This window comes from Schistocerca gregaria, chromosome 1 (genome assembly GCF_023897955.1).
Source record: "Schistocerca gregaria isolate iqSchGreg1 chromosome 1, iqSchGreg1.2, whole genome shotgun sequence".
NCBI classification, from domain to species: Eukaryota; Metazoa; Arthropoda; class Insecta; order Orthoptera; family Acrididae; genus Schistocerca; species Schistocerca gregaria.
This window is the reverse complement of record NC_064920.1, coordinates 387,265,962-387,292,967: the sequence shown is the minus strand read 5'-3', so window position 1 is coordinate 387,292,967 and position 27,006 is coordinate 387,265,962.

Here is a 27,006-nt window from a genome sequence, read left to right as displayed (position 1 = left end):
GAAATAGAGTGACAAACAGACAGACCGAGACAGAGAGAAAGAGACAGTGACAAATCAAGGGCACGTAAGTCTTTTTCAGACGTCCGAGGCGCTCCCTTAATCGAGATATGAACTGAATATATTTCATAATAATGCGCACATGAAAATAGTATACAGATCGCTCTGTAGTCGTTTTCAGAATGTATTTTGTCAGATAGCGATTCTGCACACGAACAGATCAGAGTAGTCCAATTTCATTCAGTAGTCTCTGCCAGTATTACAACTCTAATCGCAGCACAAGGGTCTTCCATGTCCTCTTTACCTTTCATGTTCTCCTCACAGCAACTCATAAAACCGCTTAAACTGTTCTCAGTTTCCATCTAAAGACACACGTACTTCGGCAGTTCATCTACACATATAATTTCAACGTATGTAGGATCATCCGTCTGTTGTTCGTCATCAAGAGAACTTTCGTCGAATATATACTCAAAAACATCAACTCCTTTTTTTCTGCTGAAACTATATCGTCGCTTCTCTCTACAATAATTTTGAAACATCGCATGTAATGCTGTTATGGATTCGAGGGATTTAGAGCCCTAAACTGTGTAGGTAGAGGTGTTCTTTGTCCGAACCGAGACACTGGATGAGCGTTTAAATACGTAAACAGTGAATATTCGGGGCTACATGGGACCTGTTTAATGACTGCAATTCAGACTATCCAATATTCCAAAAACCACATTCATTATAAACTTATTTAACAAGCGACCCACGTGGTCGTAACAAAAGAAAGAAATAGACATACACAGTGTGTCCCAGTTCCGTTACGATTGCTTGTGTGAAATTCCGAACTGCAATGCTATCTTGTGGCGAGTTGTAACATTACGATCCCTGAAGTTCTAAAAACTACTGCGTTGAAAGTCAAAGCGCTAGCGTTGCTGCGGCAGGCATCATAGCGACACTCGTCTCAAGATTACAGTGGAGCAGTGCGGCAGGGTAAAGTTTTTTGGGTCCTGCTTGAGCGAAAATTCGTCGAATACGACCCGAATACCGAGAGGTAGGTTCCGGTTGCTCCTCCATGACGTCACCCCATCCCACAAAGCGAAGAATGTGCACGATCTGGCCAGCAAATGGATCACAGTCCTAGGTCACCCATCGTACTCGCCGGATTTGGTCCCAGCAGACTTCTGGTTGTTGACCAAATTGAAGTTGGCAATGAAAGGACACCGTTATGAGGCAGTTAAGGAGAACCAAGAAAATTGGACTGTAGTACTAGATGCAACTCCAAAAAAAGAACTCCAATGACTGTTTGTAAACACTTTTAAAACGATCAGTGTTTTGATTCTGGAGGATACTATTTTCAATAAAGACACTGATTTTGCGAACATTATCCTAGATTTTTACTTTTGGTAGCCACATTCGTAACGGAACTGGGACACACTGTGTACAATAGATCTGCGTAGGAGTATTAGAAAAATTACATATAACACAGATCTCCATAGGACTGTTAGACAAGAATCAGTATGTATTTATATTTCTTAAACAATGTCAATATCAACTGACCCAAGCTCCTTATGAAACCGAGAATCAGGTCAAATGCCCTCTTGGAATGAAGAGTTAAGTACCAACACCAAAAAGATAACTTTTTATTATAAAAGAAGTAGGAATGATAAAAAATACTTTATGGGATCAAAAGTGACTAGAAACATCTAATTGCTATGATACGAATCAAACAACTGAAACAAGAGTGACCTTAAACACTAGAATATTAACACATGAAGGGTGTTCAGAAAAAAGTGTTAAATGTTCCTAAGGGAGCTCAAAACTAGGAGAAAAATTTCAATAATGACGTGTTTGGAAACCATAACCTGTCGAAATATGGTACAGTCTGTCCTCTCATTCCCATCTATTTGTTACGTAGAAGCAGACACCATAGGTAATGCTTTCTGTTGTTGCCACTCATACTGAAACATTTTTCAGCCATTCTTCCAATTGAATCACGCATTTTTTCAAATACCCCTGGCTCCATTCAGACTGCGTCACATCCATTGGTGACGCGCTCCTGTTGAGTCTCCACGTTGTCGATGGGTTGGGCTCACACCAATGCGATTAAAGACACCCATAGCCACAAGTGCCACCGGACTTCCTCAAACAATACACCGCCCGCGAAACATTACTGCGACGTACCATCGCACGATCCACAGAAAGAGTTGTTGTTCTTGTGGTCTTCAGTCCTGAGACTGGTTTGATGCAGCTCTCCATGCTACTCTATCCTGTGCAAGCTTCTTCATCTCCCAGTACCTACTGCAACCTACATCCTTCTGAATCTGCTTAGTGAATTCATCTCTTGGTCTCCCTCTACGATTTTTACCCCCCACGCTGCCCTCCAATGCAAAATTAGTGATCCCTTGATGCCTCAGAACATGTCCTACCAACCGATCCCTTCTTCTGGTCAAGTTGTGCCACAAACTTCTCTTCTCCCCAATCCTATTCAATACTTCCTCATTAGTTATGTGATCTACCCATCTAATCTTCAGCATTCTTCTGTAGCACCACATTTCGAAAGCTTCTATTCTCTTTTTGTCCAAACTATTTATCGTCCATGTTTCACTTCCATACATGATTACACTCCATACAAATACTTTCAGAAACGACTTCCTGACACTTAAATCAATACTCGATGTTAACAAATTTCTCTTCTTCAGAAACGCTTTCCTTGTCATAGGCAGCCTACATTTGATATCCTCTCTACTTCGACCATCATCAGTTATTTTGCTCCCCAAATAGCAAAACTCCTTTACTACTTTAAGTGTCTCATTTCCTAATCTAATTCCCTCAGCATCACCCGACTTAATTCGACTACATTCCATTATCCTCGTTTTGCTTTTGTTGATGTTCATCTTATACCCTCCTTTCAAGACACTGTCCATTCCGTTCAACTGCTCCTCCAAATCCTTTGCTGTCTCTGACAGAATTACGATGTCATCGGCAAACCTCAAAGTTTTTATTTCTTCTCCATGGATTTTAATACCTACTCCGAATTTTTCTTTTGTTTCCTTCACTGTTTGCTCTATATACAGATTGAATAACGTCGGGGAGAAACTACAACCCTTTCTCACTCCCTTCCCAACCACTGCTTCCCTGTCATGTCCCTCGACTCTTATAACTGCCATCTGGTTTCTGTACAAATTGTAAATAGCCTTTCTCTCTCTGTATTTTACCCCTGTCACCTTTAGAATTTGAAAGAAAGTATTCCAGTCAAAATTGTCAAAAGCTTTCTCTAAGTCTACAAATGCTATAAACGTAGGTTTGCCCTTCGTTAATCTAGCTTCTAAGATAACTCGTAGGGTGAGTATTGCCTCACGTGTTCCAACATTTCTACGGAATCCAAACTGATCTTCCCCGAGGTCGGCTTCTACTAGTTTTTCCATTCGTCTGTAAAGTATTCGCGTTAGTATTTTGCAGCTGCGACTTATTAAACTGATAGTTCGGTAATTTTCACATCTGTCAACACCTGTTTTCTTTGGGATTGGTTCAAATGGTTCAAATGGCTCTGAGCACTATGGGACTTAACATCCATAGTCATCAGTCCCCTAGAACTTAGAATTACTTAAACCTAACTAACCTAAGGACATCACACAACACCCAGCCATCACGAGGCAGAGAACATCGCTGACCCCGCCGGGAATCGAATCCGGGAACCCGGGCGTGGGAAGCGAGAACGCCACCGCACGATTTGGGATTGGAATTATTATATTCTTCTTGAAGTCTGAGGGAATTTCGCCTGTCTCATACATCTTGCTCACCAGATGGTAGAGTTTTGTCAGGACTGGCTCTCCCAAGGCTGTCAGTAGTTCCAATGGAATTTTGTCCACTACCGAGGCCTTGTTTCGTCTCAGGTCTTTCAGTGCTCTGTCAAACTCTTCACGCAGTATCGTATCTCCCATTTCATCTTCACCTACATCCTCTTCCATTTCCGTAATGTTGTCCTCAAGTACATCGCCCTTGTATAGATCCTCTATATACTCCTTCCACCTTTCTGCTTTCTCTTCTTTGCTTAGAACTGGGTTTCCATCTGAGCTCTTGATGTTCATACAAGTGGTTCTCTTATCTCCAAAGGTCTCTTTAATTTTCCTGTAGGCAGCCACAGAAAGCAGGCGTCCATGAAAGCACAGTAGTTGTCTTTCCGCAAGGGCAATGTCATCCAGTATCACTGGTAATTTATCTCTAAGAAATCGCTGATAGACAGCACCTATTAATCTGTTCGGTAGTGTTGCCCTACATATCTGTTACCGACAACTGCCACCCACACATTGACACTGAAGCGATAATGCTGTTTCACCTCCGTGCTTGCTCGAGTTTGCATCTGTCCACACGTGCGTGTTATGGTAATTTACTGTGTCATGTCTTGTGGATTCTGTGTCAGTAAATAAAATGCTGGCTGTGAATACTACAGATTACTCATCACAAATAAAAGGATTCATATCCTGACATGTATTAGTCTCCGGTCATATAATTTTAGCAGCCTTTCTTCTAGTTTTCTCTTGGAATATGTGACACTTCCTTTTTTTTGAAAGAAACCTATGTTTAATGCCTCATCGTTTGATCTGACTAATTTTAGAAACTGAAGTAACACTACCAGATTTTATACCTTATTAACGAAGTAAATAATCTTTGCAGGAGATACATGTAGTTCAGTATTTCAGTCCGGATGCGTGAGCTCAACCAGGTTCCAAAGGACAAAGTAATCAAGGACGAAGCTTATGCATTCAGTCACTGACGGAATATCACTGCCAAAGATACTCAAGCAAGCCTCAGAATACAGAAATTGCAGTAGTTGAGTGCCCAGGGATATATTTGGGAACGGGTAAGAAACCCATGTAACTTTAATACACGTATACTGTAAAGAAGTGGGAGGCGATGAAAGGAAAGAAAACTGGAGCAGATTCTTTTCCGTATCTTCAGCCTCGATTCAACTGATGAAGCTTCATATGGAGAAAAAGCGGGTAACAGATTTTCACAACGATGAATTGCGTGCGGTTTAACACTCCCTCTCCCCCTCCTTTTCCTTTCTGAACTACTGGTAACAGTTTAATGCAGGAGCTGTTGGGGACTGTCTTTTAGGACCATAAGTATGACGGAAATAAAGGAAAGGTCCAGAAGTGTGACTAAAACTCAAGGCGAAAGGATATCAATGATAAGCTTCACTACTAACATTGCTATCCTCAGTAAAAGTGAAGACAAAATGACTGGAATGAACAGAATATGGACCGAGAGTAACTAGAAGAAAGACGAAACACAAAGTCAAGGAATTCCCGTACCTTGCCAAGAAAATATCGTAAAACAGAAGAAGTAAGGAGAATAGCACGGACAATCAGAACGTTCCTGGCGAAGAGTAGTCTGCAGATAACAAACAGTAGCCTTAATTTCAGGAAGTAATTTCAGAGATTGTACATTTGGAGTATAGCGTTGAATCGTAGTGAATAGGTGACAGGGAAAACTCGAAAAGAATTAAAGTGTTTGAGGTGCGGTGTTCCAGAAGGATGGCGAAAATTTGGGGGAATCATAAGAAGCGAAGAGGAAGAAAGGGACGTGTGGAAAACACTGACAAGAGAAACGCACAGGATGGTGGGACATGTGTTAAGACATCATGAAATGACTTCCATGGTACTAGAGGAAGTAGTAGAGGTAAAAGCTGAAGGAGAAGACAGAGCTTCTAACACATTCAAAGAATAACTGAGGAAGTAAGATGCAATTGGTGCTCGCTGAGATGAAGAGGCTGGCTCAAGAGAGGTATTCGCGGCGGGGTGCATCGAACCAGTCAGAAGAATAATGGCAAAAAAAAAGAGAAGTTCTCCTAAGATGCCTTATAGGTGTTATCCACAATGAAGCCGCTTAGAAAACACCTCCGACACTGCTAAAGGGTGGTCTCCTTCACACAAGAGAAAGAATGTACTTTATGCATTAAGGGCTCGAGATAATTTCAGCCACGTTATTCGGGACACACAGAAGAGACAAGCGTTGTTACGGAAGAAACAGCTAGTTGGCATGGATTTTCTTCATATCTCAGTGCTTTGGATAATTATCTGTTGGCTCACACAAAATAACTGTCTTACTCCTGAGATATTTCTGGTACAGAACGCACATCTGTATCTACGTATATGTTTACAGTTCCCGAACTACCTTGTCGTCTGTGCCTGTCCCATTCGGAAATGATGCTTGGAAAGAACCAGTTTCGATAAAGCTGTGTTAAGAGCTCCGATTTCTCTGCTTTACGCGAGACGTATGTGGGAGGAAGCAACATTTTGCCCTTCCGTTCTTGGAACGTACATTCTTGAAATTTCAACAGTAAACCTCTCTATGTTACCCAACGCCAGTCTTGTAGCGTCTGCCGCGGAAGTTTATTCAACATCTTCTTAACGCTCACTTGCTTGCAAAACAATGCCGTGACGGCACACGCCGCTCCCCGTTGGCTCTTCTCTGCCTCCTGTCTTAATCCAGCCTGGTAAGGGTCCGAATCCGATGAGCGATACACTGTAATCGATCAAACAAGCAGCGTGTAAGAGACGTCTTTTAAGGATGATTTGCGATTTCCGTAGATTCTTCTAATCAGTCTCACCATGGTATCTCCTTTTCTTGTAATGACTTTTACGCGACCATTCCACTTTTGGACGTTCTGGACCGTTAGTGGTGGGCTTCTTCACTGTTGTTAACATTTAGGGTTGATTTTTCTTTGGATATCTTCGCCTATTTGTGCAGCGTCAACTGCCAGCCCCTGCACCAATGATATCCCTGCATTTCGCTATAGTCTTCCGGAGTTGCAACCTCCTTATAGGCAAATGTATCGTCTGCGAATAGTCTCTCGAATTCACCCATTAGGTTATTAATGTTGACAGTAAGCAGCAATAACTAAATAAGACTCCACATTGGTACTCCCGAAATTACCTTCACGTCTATCGATTTCGTCCTGTTTAGATAAAAGGCAAACTTCCATTTTGCTGAGGTAAACGACGGTATGGAATTCAATTGAATGCTTCGCGGAAGTCAAAGAACACGGAATTAACTTGTTAGCTTTTGGTTACGGCATTCTGGATTTCATGGGCATACAGAGTGAGCTGTGATTTGTAAGATCTCTACTTACTGAGTCCATATTGATTTTTGTGGAGGAGATTTTCGTTCTTCAAAAGCGTCAGAATGCTTAAGAACGAAACATTACGTAATTCTACAGTTTAATCAAAGCGTCATGAGTAAACATTCGCCATCGTCCAGGCATGTTTGGAAGGGTGCGTAAGTAAATGATCCAATAAACGCATGCATATGTAGATCGAAGCCCAGGACAATTCAAACAGTATTCAAAGCTTCTGAGTTGAGGAAGTGAAATTTGCTTTCGCTAATTCAAAGAACGATGAATTTTTGTCAGTATGTGCGTTTCTTATGTTGGTGTGAGGAACCCGCCACCTGAATTTATGATGCGTCTTGCATTAACAAACAGAATACTGAAATGAATGGCAGGCATCATTTCAGTAGTTAGATGTTACGACTGGTCAGCACAGACTTCAGTCTATAGGTTCCGTGCTTAAAAAATTATGGATGGCACTCCGTAAACTTGACCGGGTTCCGTTTGATCTCATGAACTGCCAGTTAACTGTCAGTTAACTGTTTCGACGTTCCAGGACTGTAATGGCAGCGTTGCGGCTGGGCAGTTCATTCGATAAACATTGACACTGACGAATGTAACGTGCGACGCCTCTTCTAGGCTGACATCCGTTCAAAAGGATTATCCCAGGAATTCGGAGAGAGATGGCTATGTGATTGCATTGCTTCAGACGTTACGCTGTATTCTACGCTGGCAATGGTGCAGATTCCAGGGGTACTCCGTTTTAAGTAAGAAAACAGTAATTTTTGTGGTCGCTGTATAGAACTAAATATGTAAGTTGTTTTGCTTCCGTTACGGACAAAGAAATATTTGACGTGGACACTAACCATTGAAAAATAAGTAATATCTACATTGCAAGCGCAAAGGATTTTGTATGCTCAGCCAGTTAAATGAATCTCTAAAAAAAGTTGTCCATTAAAGTGTTCGCTGCATAAACTTCACTTTCATTTTGTCGCTATATCAGTTAGTGTATTCGACCCGATATTGTTAATCATTTATCACTGCTACTGCAAATGTTTACATTATTGGTTTGAGCTGTGCTCTCAAAAACATTAACTTTTACGGTTAATAATATCGTTCACCATTCTGTTCAAAAGCAAGACCTTTGAAAATAATGTGCGGCACCTGAAGAGATGATCGCTAAGTATTCCTTGATAATGAGGTCCCATACTCCGAGGAGTGTAGGGAACGATGCGGGAGACCCGCACCGCTGTATTGGCCAAGATCCTAGTGGAGGTTGTTTGCTATTGCCGCCCTCCGACCGTAATGGGGATGAATGATGATGATGAAGACGACACAGCACCACCCAGTCTTCTCGCGGCAGAAAAAAATCCCTAACCCGCTGGAAATCGAACCCAGGACCTCGTGCGCAGGAAACGAGAACGCTACCGCAAGACCACGATCTAAGTATTCGTTAAATTGTTTATGTGGGATGGATTCTAGGTGACTTCTGCAACTGGAGCAACGTTCTTCATTCTGACGTGAGCAAGCAAGCTTTCACGGGCCGACTTCATTTGATTCTATCTCGTCTCTATCCATATTTTAATGGTGCGTTGCAGCAAACCTCACTGAAAAAAGGTTATTGGAAGACAGGATACCACAAAAACAGTATCACATATTTGTAATCAGAGCCATGTACTGACAACTGCAACACAATATGTGACTGTAAACAAAGTTAAGGCTGTGGAAGTTATCGAGAATTTAGTAGTTTGCGAATTCGTTTTGCAAGAACATAGTGAAGGAAATTTCAGTTGTAGGACGCATCATGCTTGGAAAGAAAAAGGAAACTCTATAAGGAAGAGAAACCCAGCTACTGAAAATCAGTACACACAGAAAGATACTTGTGTCTACGTAATGTAAAACAGGCATGGGCAAGAGATTTGACAATTAACAGCCCACCAATATTGATATTTTTTTTGCGTCTCCACTAAAGCTCTCTCATTTCATCAATTTAAGTCGAGCATTCACAAATGTCACAAGTCATGTATGTCTCCATTGATAGCAACCTCTAATTAAGGGACAAACAGTTGACACACGTGTTCAAGAGAAACAGAGAATGTAGTAAACCACACAAAAATTTGGGCAGACAGAAGATAGAAGCGAAACGTAGCCTACCTCTGCCTGCAAAACGCTGTATGCAGGGTGTTCATTTTTAACGTTCGATTCCTCCCTCGTGCATGGGCATGTGTGTTGTAAGTTTAAATTAGATTAAGTAGTGTATAAGTCCAGAGTTTGGTCCTATAGGAACTTACACAAATTTCCAATTTTTCAAAAACTACTCATCGAATAGAAAAAAGTAATAATTCCAATTTTTTTGTCTCGGAGGGGGACATCGATAGATACCACATGTGATGCGACATCCAACCCCTTGCGTGGGTGAGAAGGGGATCTGAGGTCTCACACGCCATTGGATATTCAAGGGCCATTGACTAGCTTGTAGTAAATTACAATTGTCTACACTTTCTATTCCTCCGATTACAGCACTATCTGTGGCGAAAAGAAGAAAATACTTCAGACAAAACATGTCTAGATTTTGCCGTAAAAGCGTAATATGTATTAAAAAAAAGAGGTATCTGATTGAAGAATGCAAAGTTGCCTCCCCCCACTCTCGCTTGGGATGGGATATGGGGGCAAGCGTGGTATTGTTGGATGTCCCCCTCTGAGACAAACTGGAATTATACGAGTGTCGTTCAATAAGCAATGCCCACATTTTTTAAAAGCCATTAATATACATAGACAAGCGTCACATTTGATGTTTGTTCTTTGCGCCGGTGAAGTTTCAAATTATTCTGGCAGATGGCAGAGCCGTAGTACAGCGTCAAAATGGCATCTACGAGATGCATTCAAGTTCTAAAGCCTCCGGTTTTTTCTCCGGACTGGAAAGAGATAGAAACATGCGAATTGTTTTAAAATGAGGCCGCGTTCATTGTCAATAAGTCCCAGAGATGGCAGCACCGTACGGCAGATGGAATTTTACCGCCAGCGGCGAGAATGAGAACTGGTTTAAATACTTAAAATGGCGACGTTTTCCTTACTTGAACAGCGTGCAATCATTCGTTTTCTGAATTTGCGTGGTGTGAAACCAATTGAAATTCATCGACAGTTGAAGGAGACATGTGGTGATGGAGTTATGGATGTGTCGAAAGTGCGTTCGTGAGTCCGACAGTTTAATGAAGGCAGAACATCGTGTGACAACAAACCGAAACAACCTCGGAGAGTGGAGAGAATGGTTTTGGGGGATCGTCGAATGACAGTTGAACAGATCGCCTCCAGAGTTGGCATTTCTGTGGGTTCTGTGCACACAATCCTGCATGACGACCTGAAAATGAGAAAAGTGTCATCCAGGTGGGTGCTACGAATGCTGATGGACGAACACATGGCTGCACGTGTGGCATGTTGCCCAGCAATGTTGACGCGCAACGACAGAATGAATGGGACTTTCTTTTCGTCGGTTGTGACAATGGATGAGACGTGGATGCCATTTTTCAATCCAGAAACAAAGCGCCAGTCAGCTCAATGGAAGCACACAGGTTCACCGCCTCCAAAAAAATTTCGGGTAACCGCCAGTGCTGAAAAAATGATGGTGTCCATGTTCTGGGATAACGAGGGCGTAATCCCTACCCATTGCGTTTCAAAGGGCACTACGGTAACAGGTGCATCCTACGAAAATGTTTTGAAGAACAAATCCCTTCCTGTACTGCAACAAAAACGTCCGAAAAAGGCTGCGCGTGTGCTGTTTCACCAAGACAACGCACCCGCACATCAAACTAACGTTACGCAACAGTTTCTTCGTGATAACAACTTTGAAGTGATTCCTCATGCTCCCCATTCACCTGGCTCCTAGTGACTTTTGGCTTTTTCCAACAATGAAAGACACTCTCCGTGGCCGCACATTCACCAGCCGTGCTGCTATTGGCTCAGCGATTTCCCAGTGGTCAAAACAGACTCCTAAAGAAGCCTTCGCCGCTGCCATGGAATCATGGCGTCAGCGTTGTGAAAAATGCGTACGTCTGCAGGGCGATTACGTCGAGAAGTAATGCCAGTTTCATCGATTTCGGGTGAGCAGTTAATTAGAAACAAAATCGGAGACCTTAGAACTTGAATGCACCTCGTAGATACGACTACATTACAAGCAGCGTGATGTTATTGAATTCTTGAGTGCAGAAAAAGAAACCGTGGTGAACATCAATAAATGTTCGTGTGCAGCGTATGGCGTGCTGCACTGATAAGAGTACAGCTGGGCAATGGGTAAAGAAAGTTTCCGGCTCAGGAAATGCAGAAACAGAGCTCCATGATCAGCCAGGCTCGCGACGTGCTGTCACAGCCACTGGTCCAGGCTACCTGAATCGTGTGGATGCCATTATTCGTGCTGACCTGCCCATGACAACTCGACAACTGTCTCTACAGTTGTCGGTCAGCATTGGTAGTGCGGCTGCAACGATCGAGTCTCGGATGTAGAAAGAAGCGCTCGTGATGGGTTCCATGAATGGTCACGGCGAACCACAAGATTCAAAGAAAAGGCCATTTCATCTGAATTGTTGGACGTTTTGAGACCGACGGAGTGGTCTCTCTGTCACGGGTCGTTAAGGGGACGAAAGCTGGGTGCACCACTTTGCTCCGGAAACAAAAAGGCAGTCCATGGAGTGATATCATCCTCAGTCACTGCAAAAGAAGAAATTCAAGGCAATCCGTCTGCCGGAAAAGTTGTGGTGACAGTCTTCTGGGATTGTGATGGCGTCTTCCTCGTGGATGGGATGCCAAGAGAGTCAACCATCAATTCAGAGGCATACGTGAATACTCTGGATAAACTCAAGAACCTTTCCTGACGTGTTCGACAGGACAATAATCCAGCAGAAATCTTGCTCCAACACGATAATGCACACCCATACACAAGTCTGAGAACCTGGGAACACATCGCCAAAATGGGTTGGACATCATTGCCTCATCCACCCTATAGTCCAGACCTGCACCCTCAGACTTTCATCTCTTTCGGCCGCTTAAAAATTCTCTACGGGGAACACACTTTGAAGATGACGAGAGTGTCAGTCATGCAGTGGAAATATGGCTACACCTACAGGACAAGAGCTTTCGCGAGCAGGAAATGCATGCTCTTCCATAATGTTGGTGTACTGCCATAGATCGTGATGAAGACTATGTAGAAAAATAGGACATGGGTAAAACATGTTGATGTATATTGTCACCAAATTCTGACTCTTAAAAATAGATATATTCTGAGAAATAAATGTTGGGCGTTACTTATTGAACGACCCTCCTAACTTTGCTTGAACCGATGTGTACTTTTCGAGATATTTCAGTGCCTTCAGTTAAAATGAACATCCTGTATAACTGTGTGAGTCACTGACTGCCCATCGCTGCACTGAATGTAGGAGAAGATGACGTTTCATCGAACACGTAAGGTTTTCCTAAATTATGATATTCTCTGAAGATTTTATTGTAACATTATTCATACTAAACAATAGTGTGATACGTTACGTAATAGAATAATAAATTCCGATGTCACAAGAAAATACGTCCTTTGGTTTTTTTAAATACTTTCCCCACCATTTGACTGTATCAGATACGAAACCGTATTGTGTAAAAAAGCGTTGTTCGAAAATACTTTCAATTGGACTGTAAATGGTTATAAAGTTGTACTTAGGCATCAGCTCGCATAATTTGTCGAAGAATCTGTCAACTTGTTCCTTGCTGAAGTCTGCTGCTCGCTACAAACTCTTGGTTTCAGCTCTCTGAAGCTGAAGTCTTCATAGCAATAGTCTTTAAAAGCTTTTATTTTTGTCTTATTGAAGCGATGCTTTGTTTTTAGTTGCATTGCACACCTGTACACTAGACTTATGAACTTATATTTACACAGAGGGATAAACTGGATATGTGAATTTTTAACTTGAATGTACACTGCCTTTTCCTGTTCATCACTGAGCGTTCACAGAAAACTTATTATTTACTGAAAGCACTTTCGTGGTTACCTCTTTGTTTTCCCGAAAAGCTTTAAGTACATCACCTAATGTAGCTCTTGAAATCGAATATTTCTCACTGACTTTCACTTTTTCTATGGCTTCTTTCGCGTTATGTTCATCCCATTTATGTTCTGAATTCTCCATCTTCAACTACTAAAGAAAAAAAACGTTTAAGTTCTTATGCTGTGTGCTTCGTCGGATATAGTCCGAATTGCATTTCCAATAAAACTGGAGGGTGCAGCTGTGGTAGTTCAACATTCTCATAGTCACCACTTGGACTAGGCATTGTGTCAGCCACTAAAAAAGAAAAAAAAAACATCAGTAGTACCAAAAGATAGAAGGAAATATTGCTTACTTTATATAACACACAATACTCTATAACTTAAGGTTTTGTACCGAAAAATTCACTGGGAACAGGTAAGTAGTTGGCACTCCCAAACGAACTATTGTTTTGATTCAGAATCGTATGTGGGGTCTTGTTCCTCCACTGCAGTGAAGCCACAGGTGCTGTCACTAACGCTAAAGCTTAGAAATGGCTCTTTCTCCGATACAATCCGCTGTCCGTTACTACACAACCTTCACCGATGTAAAGCGACGAGCCTCTTGAATGCGGACTCTATGGAGAGAGCTTCCATTGTCTCCTATGGCGGGCGGTCTATATCATTCGTGCTGAGGTGTGACACGAGGAAGTAAAGTAGAACCCAAGTACTAGTTCTTTCGGAGAAAGGTACCGGAGGAATAGCTTGCGGTCGTGTTGAAAGAAGCACTTCGCCAGTCTGTCGCCATTCAGGAGACTGTTCCAAATACAGACTAGGATAGTTCTAGATCCCTGCTTTCCTGAAACACTAATCGAGGTTCATAATCGTAACTCTATTTCGCTCAGTTTCAGACAGACACAAAAAACTAGAAATTGAATACTTTTTTAAAGGATGATTACAATTAAAGCCCTAGTTTCAAAACAATGTATAACAAGAACCTCTGCTCAGAACGACGTAAAATTTGAACGGAAAATTATCGACGAAGTGGGATACGTTATGAAAACAAAAAGATACTAACGGGAGTTTCCCCACTAGATGCTGCAGTAGGCATTTGGAAACAGATGAGTTGTACATTAAATCAACCGTTCTCTGCAATGTGAAAGACCGCACAAGTTTGGCATTCAACAACTGTGTCACTGTTAGCTACGTAAGCCCTTTATCACGGCATGGTCGTAACACATCGGCTGGGAAAAGTAGGCTAAGCTGTGTAATGTGCAGAGGAAGTCCATCTTGGATAAAAATTGTGCTACCAACACATTCCGCTTTGTTGAAGAACTGGAGTGACGTTGGTGCCCAAAAGACTCTCAAAATGTTTGCCACTGACGGTACATGTAACAGGACGCTCAATACTCATCTCCCCAAAATCATATGGTCATGCTATAAACGATGCCGTCAACCCCCTCCACACAGTTACCTTTGCATAATGAAGCCGATACGCGAGCGTATTCTGTGTACTGACATGACCTCGGAGATGGAAATGGGCATCGTCTGTCGGCAGAATGTTTCATGGCTATTCTTTATTCACTTCCATGCTAGTAAGAAATTCTAAAGAACACGTTTGTCTTACTGGCAGATGAGCATGACGCAACTTCTGTACATGGATGATTTTGTATGGGTAGCAATGCAGAATGTTTCGCAGAATGTTGCGCACCGTGCTCGAACGTATGTCCGAAGTTCGGGTAACTCCCATTATACTGCAGCTCTCGACTCCTCTAGCAAAGCAGCTGCCACAACTCCTACTGATGTCGGATTGCTTTCCTCCCTCTACCCCACTGCGCGTCAATTAAAAAAAAAAAATAAAAATAAAAAAAAAACCTGTCTTATCGAATCCCGTAATCATTTTCTCCAGACCCTTGGCAGAGAACAGACTAACGCCTTTTTTCATATTCCTGAGTGTCCGGAACTTCCGTAGAGCTACTGGCGAGCGGTCACAGTTCCTGTATAATAGCTTTGCAAGCAGCACGCGATCTTGCTTTGAGACATTTATGCTGAGCTCCGCAAACTCAAACTGAGGAACAGCCGTGAACAACGCGTCTTTTATTTTGAATTCCTGTTGCTTGCAATGTAACATAGTGGTAGAAGTTTCGTTAATTTTTTTTGTTCTTTTTTCCCGGAACGTTTCCCCCTTCTTCGATCCTCGATAACATTCCCTCAAATTTGACGTAGTTCTGAGCAGTGATTTATTTTACATTGTTTCGTAACTAAACTTTAATTGTAATCGACCGTATTTATAATTACAGAAAAAATATAAACGAAGTCAGCGAAGACGCTGAATGAATTAAAGTTGTTGTGACCAACAGTCTGAAGACTACCGCGCGGGATTAGCCGAGCGGTATTAGGCGCTGCAGTCATGGACTGTGCGGCTGATCCCGGCGGAGGTTCGAGTCCTCTCTCGGACATGGGTGTGTATGTTTCCCTTAGGAAAATTTAGATTAAGTAGTATGTAAGCTTAGGGACAGGTGACCTTAGCAGTTAAGTCCCATAAGATTTCACACACACAAACACACACACACGCATCAGTCTGAAGACTGGTTGGAAGCAGCTCTCCATACAAGTCTGTCCTGTCCAAGCGTGTTCTGTGGAAAGCTACTGCAACGATATTAATTTGTATCTGCTTGGTATCTATATACTGTTTTTGCTCCCCCACACTTCCCTCCATTACCACAACAATGATTGCTTTATGTCTCAGGATGAGTCCCATCAACAGAGTTACGTGCCTTCAATTTCTTCTTGGCTCAGTGCGATTCAGTGTCTTTTCGTTATTTACTCGATCCACTCAAATAGTCTTTAGCACTCTTCTGTAACATCTTTCAACAGCTTCTATTCTCTTCTTGCCTGAATTATTTATTGACCACGTTTCACTTCCATATAAACTCCATGCTCCAGACAAGTCTGTATTACAAAAAACCCTACGCCGGAACCTGGGACACGGGATCCGCTACCTGTTGCAGCGCAGGAGCATCAAAAATTCGATTTCAGTCTTTCGCTTGTTACTGGCCAAATTTAAAATCGTATCTTCCTCTGCTCATTAAATGATATAATCTTCTGCTAAAGACTTAATTCAAAAAGACAAGTACTGAAGTTAGAAACTGTATGTTTGCCTGGAGGCAGTGTGACTGATGGAGCACGAATACGTGGACTGACAGCACTTAGCGACTTCCAACTAAGTTTATACGCTTTTAAAAAACTTTTTATCGCTGACATCCCAGCAAAATGATGAAAGGAAAAAAGTTTATCGATTACCACCATTTTGCTGTGCATGTTATTAAACTTCAGGACGTTTTAATTTATTACTTCTTTACTACCAACTCTAGTCACAATACACTATGCGCAAAAAAACTAGATATATCACTTAATGTACTTGCGAAGTTATATAATTTTACAACACATACTTCAGTAGGTATGACGTCATAAATATTGAGATGCGTGAAAAACTAGCCGTCACTAACATTGATATCCGTGAAAAATTAGTTTTTGCTTCAAATTGTGCCAAAATTACGCAGTTTACATTCATCCAGTGTTTATAACGAGAGTCCTTAGAAGCTTCTAACAGACCTTAAACATAATCTCAAATCTTTCTCAAGCTTTTCCTCAAGAATGGTTCAAATGGCTGTGAGTACCAAGGGACTTAATTTATGAGGTCATCAGTCCCCCTAGAACTTAAAACTACTAAAACCTAACTAACCTAAGGACATCACACACATCCACGCCCGAGGCAGGATTCGAACCTGCGACCGTAGCGGTCGCTCAGTTCCAGACTGTAGCGTCTAGAACCGCTCGGCCACCACGGCCGGCAAGCTTTTCCTCGCTTACAAGTTTAAAGATAAATATTTAAAACATTAACTCATTTGCAAACTAATCACACGATTTAACCTGCTTTATACATGATAGATTCTTCGAAGAGTCGGGGTTTACTGGTCTCCTCAGAAAAGACTTTCTAACGTCTAAATTTTTACTCGATGTTAACAAATCCCTCTCTTTCAGAAACGCTTGTCTTTATCAGTTATTTTGCTACCCAAATAGGAAAATTGGTCTACTACTTTTAATGCTGTCTAGGATAGACTATAACTCTGTCTCACTACCTTCTCAGCCACTACTTTCGTTTCTTGTCCTTCAACTCTATGACAGCAGCGTAGGTTCATCGCAACTAACGGATGAAAATTTAGTCCTTTATGTACTAGAGAACGTGAGTAATGAACAAGAAATGTTCAAATGTGTGTGAATTCCTAAGGGACCAAACTGCTGAGGTCATCGGTCCCTCGATTTACACACTACTTAAACTAACGTATGCTAGGAACAACACACACACCCATGCCCGAGGGAGGACTCGAAACTCAGGCGGGAGGGGCCGCCAATCCGAGGCATGGTGCCTCTAACCGCGCGGCCAGTCTGCGCGGCTGCAATAAGAAAGACAGAAAAATACAAAGTAGGGTAATAATATTCCTAAGATAAACAGAAAAGGAGAGAAATTCACAGAACTTTCATAAGAGATTTGCAATAGAATGGTGATAGTCCGTACAACTGATGTACGGAGATAATATACAGTTTAATTAGTGCACAGTGTTCCCTGACAATAATTTGCCTTTTTTTCAGACACAATAAAACAAGAAAAATAGCGTACACATCTGCAGATTGGTATATCATACGAGTGTATATTCGGTTACTGAGAAGTAAAATATACAAGAGGAAACATGACACAGCTGGACAAGACTGGAGGCGGTGACTGAGCATAAATAGATATTTTATCTGCCAAAAGTACTCATCACAGATGAATAAATTTGGAGGGCACCATTTTTATTACATTGTTTGATAACGTTACTACTTGTTTATAGTTTACATTTTTTCATTTGTTGGCCTCCAGTTACAGTATATTTAAGCAAATAAGGCAACAAAGACATTACATATTTTTAATTTCGTTTTTCCGATACTGTTCAGGTCTAACTTATCAATGACCCTCCATCTATATAATTCCATATTCCCTGTTGGTGGTTTGATTTAATTTGACTTGATTTATTTCTTATTTAGAGTCCTGTTGCCTTACATTTTATAACAGGTCTTTCATTTTACAGCTTTGCATGTAGATTACAAAAGATATTCCATATTACAAACAGTAGTCATTGTTTTCAGCAATTACAATGGAAATAATAATAAATTAAAAATATATTAGAAATTGAAAGAGATAAAAACAAAAATATTCAAATTTTGAGAAGATATTATGATAGATGATACGAAAGAGTTGGATAGAAAGAGGTAGAGAGAGACATATTACCCTATCTGAGACATCCTGGTCTGAAAGCCTCGGAACTACTACTAGCCTTGCAGTCACTGTTCGCTACAGTTTACCTTATGGATTAATATTTCTAAACACGTTTTACAGAAACATTATAACTATTACGTATATTGAGGAAAGAGCATTGGTGTGTGAGTGTTAAGCATGTTATTTCTTCGGGTTATTTATTACTCTTCAGTTCCAGTATTATGTGCCTCGAATTTTACTTATTATGTTGCTCATATATTAAGAGTTCAGTTACTACTGTTATAGCCCCGCAGCAGTATAATTACCGCGGGATGGATATGCCTGCTGTATATACTTGAGCTAGAACAGATTTACAGGGTTGATTGCATTACACTGTTTATTCTAATACAGTGTAATTAGTCCAGATGTTGTATAAGGTTGTCTGTGATACGTCTTGGTGAAATAGTTTGAGATACTGCAGGGCACTCTCACTTCCAATTTGGTGTTATGCCACTTCATGATCTTTATTCCGATTTTGACCTTATACATCGTGATGAAATGGTAGGTAGTAGTTAATGCTCTTTCTTGCGTGCTCTAGGGAAGGAATAACGGTAAGCTTTACCTGCATTCTAATGAATAGGGTGCCGATTTAAGCGACTGCAGTAAAAGTGCACGGCGTCAGTGGGCTGAGGGAAGCGCGTTTTTTCTGCGTAACCTGGGAGAAGACATTTCCGGACGGCCAAGTTCTGCAGTCTCATTGCGCTGGCACGTTGGTTGGCGCCAGTTGGGGCGCAGCCACGTCCAGTTAGACTGACTACAGCCTAGAAGTCGACGCTGCAATGGGCGGCGCATTGTAGACCGGCAATAAAGCAGAGGATGGACCCTTGTTAGAGAGGAAGCCGACAAAACAACAGTGAGCTTTCTGCAGGGCCACTGGCGCCCAGATGTCCAGACAAAACATATTTGTGAAGCAAAAGGCTTTTAGCGAGTTTGTGGCCGTTCTTTGGAAAGTTCGAAATGGACGGAACAGGGGAGATAACAAACTTTTATAGAGGAATGTAGTAGTTCCAACCCGGTCATGTTGTTAGCAGAAGACATGGCAAACGGGTGGGAAAGAGGCCGCAAAGCTGAATCTTCTTTCCTTTTCTCCCAATTAAATTTAAAGTCTCTGATTGCTCAAATCGGTATATGCAGAGCAATGGCCGCCCTCCCAGCTTCGACTGCTCGGCTCCAGCTCGTGATTGGCTTGCGCTAAAGTGGGGGAAGTCCAAGATGTAAACGTGCTTTGCTACCGAGCTGAGGAGGAAGCGGGCAGTAAGAGAAGAGTCTCTCTTGTACTGGCATTTTGCTAGTAAAGAACTGCAGGTCTCTACCAAAACCGTGAGCCTTGTGTCCTTTGCTAGTGAGCCACTTGAAGCCTGTGCGAGTCACCTTCTGAAACGTCAGAGGTACTGCTTCTAGCATCACACACACGAGTGACGCGTGGGTGTACTTATTTGTCTTGAGTCGTCCGTCTAAACATTTGACATATTCTGTCACGCATAGTCGTGGGACGGAGTCAGATTAGTTTTCCAGGCCAGAAAATGGATCCACCTGCACACTGGAATCCACCGGGGTTTCAGAGGCTCATAGGAATGTACCTGCGTTCCGAATTAACCGAACGCAAGACCGCGTACTTGCATTTTCCGCGTGCACGTCATTAACAACAGGTCGCGGTCATGCATGGCTTCAGTCGCCGAACGCATCGATGTGTGCCGCCGTGACCACAGGAGGGTGAGGTATTCGCTGCTAAGGCGTAGGGCTCCAATATGTGTTTTTCAGCACCCTGTTCTTTCGAACTATATTTTTCTTTTTGGAATGGTAGAATATAGATGCTTGATGGTGGCATAGTTTTTTAGACATATCCCGGAGTCAGATAAAGCGATTAGTGATCCGATTAGTGTAGTGTGTCGACCACCAGCTGATCACTTTGTCCACCATAGAGCCCATGTTAGTTAAAACGTTTGTCAAATAAAGATGTTTGTGTGACGTTTCTTCAGTCTTTTTCTTTGTCTTGTTATGTTAAGACTGAATAAATATGTCGGCCTGTGTGGCCGAGCGGTTCTAGGCGCTCCAGTCTGGAACCGCGCGACCGCTACGGTCGCAGGTTGGAATCCTGCCTCGGGCATGGATGTGTGTGATGTCCTTAGGTTAGTTAGGTTTAAGTAGTTCTAAGTTCTAGGGGACTGATGACCTCAAATGTTAAGTCCCATAGTGGTCAGAACCATTTGAATAAATCTGTTGTCATTTAGATCACAACTTATCCCTGAGTTCTGATTAATAGTACCTTCCCATTTTATTATTAAAGTCTAGATTTGATACGTAAGTAGAAGACTTTCAATCGGCGAACCGCTGCCAGGATCTTGGTCCTCGGCACTTCTGTGATACTGTCGGCTTGCATACTTGCCGAACAGGTGCACATTCTTAAGAAAAATGTGGTTCATTAGTATGCTGTAGATATTTAATGCTCTGATTGTGTTGTTTATGTGTTTGTTTTATTTATAGTGCATTTGTGTCAGTGACATCTGTGTCACTTGTCGACCGATTTTCCGTCGTTGCTAACGGCGTTGTCGTATTATTTTGTGGTATTTACTTTAGTATTTTCTTTGTATTTGGTCGTTTTTGACTCTAAATCTCGTGTACTATTGTCGTTGTATTGTACTGCGTATATCTTGTGAGTTAGATAATACGATTGTCCGCGAGTTGCACGGAGAATTAAAGTTTGTTGTTGATAGAAAATTTCAATGATAAAGAGAAGCAGGGCTAGAAAAGTAGACTGGGAGCGGAAAATGAAGTATACGTCATGGAGGAGGGCCGCAATGAAACGGTTGAGGCACAGTTTGAAAGTAGGGAGGCGTTCCTGTTGAACGCTGCTAAGCAACAACGATCACGTGCAACAGGGAAATCAGGGAGACGAAGGCGATATGGCTTTTCTTGAGGTGGCAGACAGTGTGAGATCGCGTGCGATAGAAGATGTGAGCGTACCACAACATATCGAAGCAGAGGTGCTTATTAGAAATCCGGAGAGAGAAGAGAGGGCGATATCAGAACGCAATTGTGGGTACAACTCCGCAGAAATCATATCTGTATTTGGACGATCACGATATTGAGGAAAAGGAAGAGGACTTCAGTCTGCTGGCATTTTTAATGGGTATGGAGAGGAAATTGGAGGACAAAATTAATGCGTTAGTACGAGATAATTGTGAGACAAGGACGGACATCAAAAATATCGCTGCTCAGGTATATCAGATGTGAGAGGAACACGAGTCATGGTCAAATAAACTCCAGGAAAACCTACCTAAAGTAAACTCCAAAGCAATGAAAAGTTTAAGGATTGCGCATGGTGCTAAGAAAACGGCAGAGAGTGCCAAGACAGTTGCAAGTTTCGCAATACGAGTAGCAGCTGAAGTATCGAAAGCGCGTAAACGCATGGGACTGCAAAGACGAAAGGCGGTGATAAAAAGCGGCAAAATGACGCGGAGCAGCGCATCGACACAAAAATACGTGAAACCACGGGTTTTCATGTGACAGCAGCCATGGAACATAAGCATAGTAGCATAATTTTTTTTAGTTATAATAGTGTTAAAGAAAAAATAATTACTTTAGTTTTTTTGTAATTCCACCATGGTAATTAGCATAGGAACTTCTCCAATTACTGCTAGTCTTAACAGTTAGGCATTGTCAGAATTTCACTGTATAAATATTTCTTCCTGGCATGTATCAGGTTTATATATGTACAGTTAGTCATCCCAGAGCTAGTTAATTGCAATTGTTGAGAGTAGAAATGTGCCGATTTCACGACGGAAACTTCACTGTTTATTTATTTTTATAGCGGGTAGGGGCACTGCAAATGAAGTGTGTGGAGAGTAAGTTGGAAACGTGGGTCTCATAGGGAGCGTGCCATAGGTATGTCCCTGCACTCACACTATCCTCTGTATCCTCGGTGGCTCAATCCGCACCGTAGCTCAGCGTGTTCGATCAGAGGGTTAGCCACCCCCTGTAGAAAAATAGAAAAAAAAGCAGGTGAACGGATCAACGATGAATTTGAACAAGTGTCATGGGACGTCCGCCTCGAACAAATGCAACGAACAACGACTAACAAAATAACATTAGAAAAAAAGTCGGATAGAGCGAAAGCCGTGTAAGTAGGAGAACCCGGGTTCGAGGCCCGATCGGGGCGCACATTTTCAATTGTCCCCGTTTATGTTTATCAACACCTTTAAGCAGCCAATGGTCTGGATTTCATTGCAATTTCATTAACAAAGTAAGCTTAACCTTAAAATTATATGTTAACAGATTTGGAAGCACTGTACCATTATTATCGTCATTAATGTATCTTAAATTTTGTATGTTGTTGTTGTTGTGGTCTTCAGTCCTGAGACTGGTTTGATGCAGCTCTCCATGCTACTCTATCCTGTGCAAGCTTCTTCATCTCCCAGTACCTACTGCAACCTACATCCTTCTGAATCTGCTTAGTGTATTCATCTCTTTGTCTCTTTCTATGATTTTAACCCCCCACGCTGCCCTCCAGTACTAAATTGGTGATCCCTTGATGCCTCCTACCAACCGATCCCTTCTTCTAGTCAAGTCGTGCCACAAACATCTCTTCTCCCCAATCCTGTTCAGTACGTTCTCATTAGTTATGGGATCATCATTAATGTATCTTAAATTTTGTAATGAGAGATTAAAATTGAACACCGTGCGCGAAGTTGTCCATTGTTGTAGATAAACTGTGTGTAAGGACTGAAACGCTGCGGGTTCGCAATTTTGATTTTCAAAAATGGTTGAAATAGCTCTGAGCACTATGCGACTTAACTTCTGAGGTCATCAGTCGCCTAGAACTTAGAACTAATTAAACCTAACTAACCTAAGGACATCACACACATCCATGCCCGAGGCAGGATTCGAACCTGCGACCGTAGCGAACGCTCGACTCCAGACTGTAGCGCCTAGAACCGCACGGCCACTCCGGCCGGCTTTTGACTTTCCACAAATGTTTAAATATGTTGTCGTTCAATTCACAAAAGCTACAGGATACTACAAGCCAATTTCTTGTTAGGTCATGCGTGTAACAAGTGCTTACTACGTGTTATTGTTTGCTGTCCGATTTTAGTCGTTTGCTTGCCGTGAAAGTGAAGTCCGATTCGGAACAAGAGCATATTGAAGTGGGAACGTGTGGATATTGTCGCTTACATTTTAGTCGTTCAATGAGTCGACTTTACCGAAAGACTCATGCACTACGTTAGAGTGTAGGCTATTGTGACCGTGTGGTGACGGGAATTAATTAGTGTATGTTTACCGAAAATGTATTTATATTGTACAAAGGAGAAAATGAACAAGTGACAAAAATGTTAACCGACGATCGCGGTAATGGTGTCTGCATTACAGTTCTAGTGGAACGACAGTCCAGGAGGGTGTACGCTCTTCGACGACGAGCGCGTCATCTGACTGCGTGAGCACGGGAGAACAATGGTCGCGTGTCCGGAACAAACGAACTTTCCTCGCGATAGCGGGGTGCCGTGCAATTCGCAGACGCGACGAAGCGAAAGCGAAAATGAACGGAGAGCGCCAAACAAACTTTCGTACGCGTCGGTGGGGCGCTTGCGTTAAGCTCGACCCACGTTGTTCGCGGATTACAGCTACGCACTCTGCAAAAACGCTTCTGTACTGCACAGCGGTTCAGTTCACACTGCTGTTGCTTTTTCCAGGCCAGCTCCCGTGAGCGGCACTCGTTTCTATATTTTGCCTGTCAGTAAGTATGTGCTCCGACGGCTATCTGACGCAGCTAACTTGGGCCGGCAATGAGCAGCTGTGGTCTGTTCACGCATTTTTGCACCACGGATGCCAGTGTGTCATTATCAGCTTCGGCGTGCTCCACGTAATGTGTTTAGAGACATTCTTTTATTATTGATTTAGGGCACTATACGGGGTGGTCCATTGTTCGTGACAGGGCCAAATATCTCACGAAATAAGGGTCAAACGAAAAAACTACAAAGAACGAAACTGGTCTAGCTTGAAGGGGGAAACCAGATGGCGCTATGGTTTGCTCGCTAGATGGCGCAGCCATTGGTCAAACGGATATCAACTGCGTTTTTTTTTTAAATAGTAACCCCTATTATTTTTTATTACATATTCGTGTAGTACGTATAGAAATATGAATGTTTTAGTTGGACCACTTTTTTCGCTTTGTGATAGATGGCGCTGTAATAGCCACAAACGTAAAAGTACGTGGGATCACGTAACATTTCACCAGTGCGGGCGGTATTTGCTTCGTGATACATTACCCGTGTTAAAATGGACCGTTTACCAATTGCAGAAAAGGTCGATATCGTGTTGATGTCTGGCTACTGTGATCAAAATGCCCAACGGGCGTGTGTTATGTATGCTGCTCGATATCTTGGACGACATCATCCAAGTGCCCGGACCTTTCGCCGGGTAGTTACGTTACTTAAGGAAACAGAAAGTGTTCAGCAACATGTGAAACGTCAACCACGACCTGCAACAAATGATGATGCCCAAGTAGGTGTTTTAGCTGCTGTCGCGGCTAATCCGCACATCAGTAGCAGGCAAATTGCATGAGAATCGGAAATCTCGAAAACGTCAATGATGACAATGCTACATCAACATCGATTGCACCCGTACCATATTTCTATGCACCAGGAATTGCATGGCGACGACTTTGAACGTCGTGCACAGTTCTGCCACTGGGCACAAGAGAAATTGCGTAACGATTACAGATTTTTTGCACGCATTCTATTTAGCGACGAAACGTCATTCACCAACAGCTATAATGTAAACCGGCATAATACGCACTATTGGGAACGGAAAATCCACGATGGCTGCGACAAGTGGAACATCAGAGACCTTGGCGGGTTTGTGTATGGTGCGGCATTATGGGAGGAAGGATAATTGACCCCCATTTTATCGATGGCAATCTAAATCGTGCAATGTATGGTGATTTACAACGTAATATTCTACCGATGTTACTACCAGATGCTTCACCGTATGACAGAATGGCGATGTACTTCCAACATGATGGATGTCCGGCACATAGCTCGCGTGGGGTTGAAGCGGTATTGAATGGCATATTTCATGACAGGTGGATTGGATTGGTCGTCGAAGCATCATGGCCCGCACGTTCACCGGATCTGACGTCTCCGGATTTCCTTTTGTGGGGAAAGTTGAAGGATATTTTCTATCGTGATCCACCGACAACGCCGGAGAACATGCATGTGCGAATATTACGGAAAGGGCTACTGAGAGGAATGTCGTTACAGATATTGCCAAATCCAATGAGGTTGACGGACATCAATTTTGAGCATTTATTGCACTAATGTGGTATTTACTGGTAATCACGTTGTAACAGAATGCGTTCTCAGAAATGATAAGTTCACAAAGGTACATGTATCACATTGGAACAACTGAAATAAAATGTTCAACCGTACCTACGTTCTATATTTTAATTTAAGAAACCTACATGTTTCCAACCGTTCGTCTAAAATTGTGAACCATGTGATTGTGACTATTAGAGCGCCATCTATCACAATGCGAAAGAAGTGGTCCAACTGAAACATTCATATTTCTTTACGTACTACACGAATATGTAATAAGAATGGGGGTTCCGATTTAAAACAAACGCAGTTGATATACGTTTGACCTATGGCAGCGTCATCTAGCGGGCCAACCATAGCGCTATCTGGTTTCTCCTTTCAAGCTAGACAAGTTTCGTTCTTTGTAGTTTTCTCGTTTGACGCTAATTTCGTGAGATATTTGGCCCGGTCACGATCAATGGATAACGCTGTATATGAGTACGTGGGGGTTATTACTATGCCAACAAGCGAGCTGCTCGTACAAATTTAACAAAGTGTTGTTTCTACCAGCTATTGTATTACTAGTTCAGCAGACTGACAGAAAGGCTCTCGAATGTCAGTTGAAAGGAGGGCAGAAAGAGCATAGGTTTTCGTCTTGTCGAAGTGATAAGAAAAGGGACTGTATTATGGTGTTTTATTCTTTTGTAATACTGTGACTTTGGAAAAAACGGATAGCCTAATATGAATACTCAGCCACTGAGGCGAAGCTAACTGAACAAATAGTTCATAATTTTCTACCAAAAATAGTTATAAAAAGTGATATTCAGAATTTACAAATATGAAAGTGATGTATGTCACTAGCAATGTACTGACGGGAAAAAATCGCAACGCCAAAAAAATTAATGTATAATAATGAAATTTCGTGAATATATGTGTCTAGGTAACATATTTAAGTGAGTGTATAATTTTCACTGCGATAGGGTGTGCAACTGCGATGAATTTTTTGAATGATTTCGTGATGCCTTTAGCTGCCGTTCTCTTTGTTTTGTTTACGATTGTACATTTTCGGTCTTGGGCTATTTTAAAGAATTTAAAATGGAAGCATTATACATTGGATTCATTATTGATTGATGTAAGTGCGATATAAGCCATTGCAAATGTAAAATGCTGGTACATTAATAATCGGTGTAGCCGCCAGAATGTTGAATGCAAGCGTGCAAACATGGATGAGTTGTGTTGTAAGCTGCATGATGTCAGTTTGTTGGATGGAGTCCCA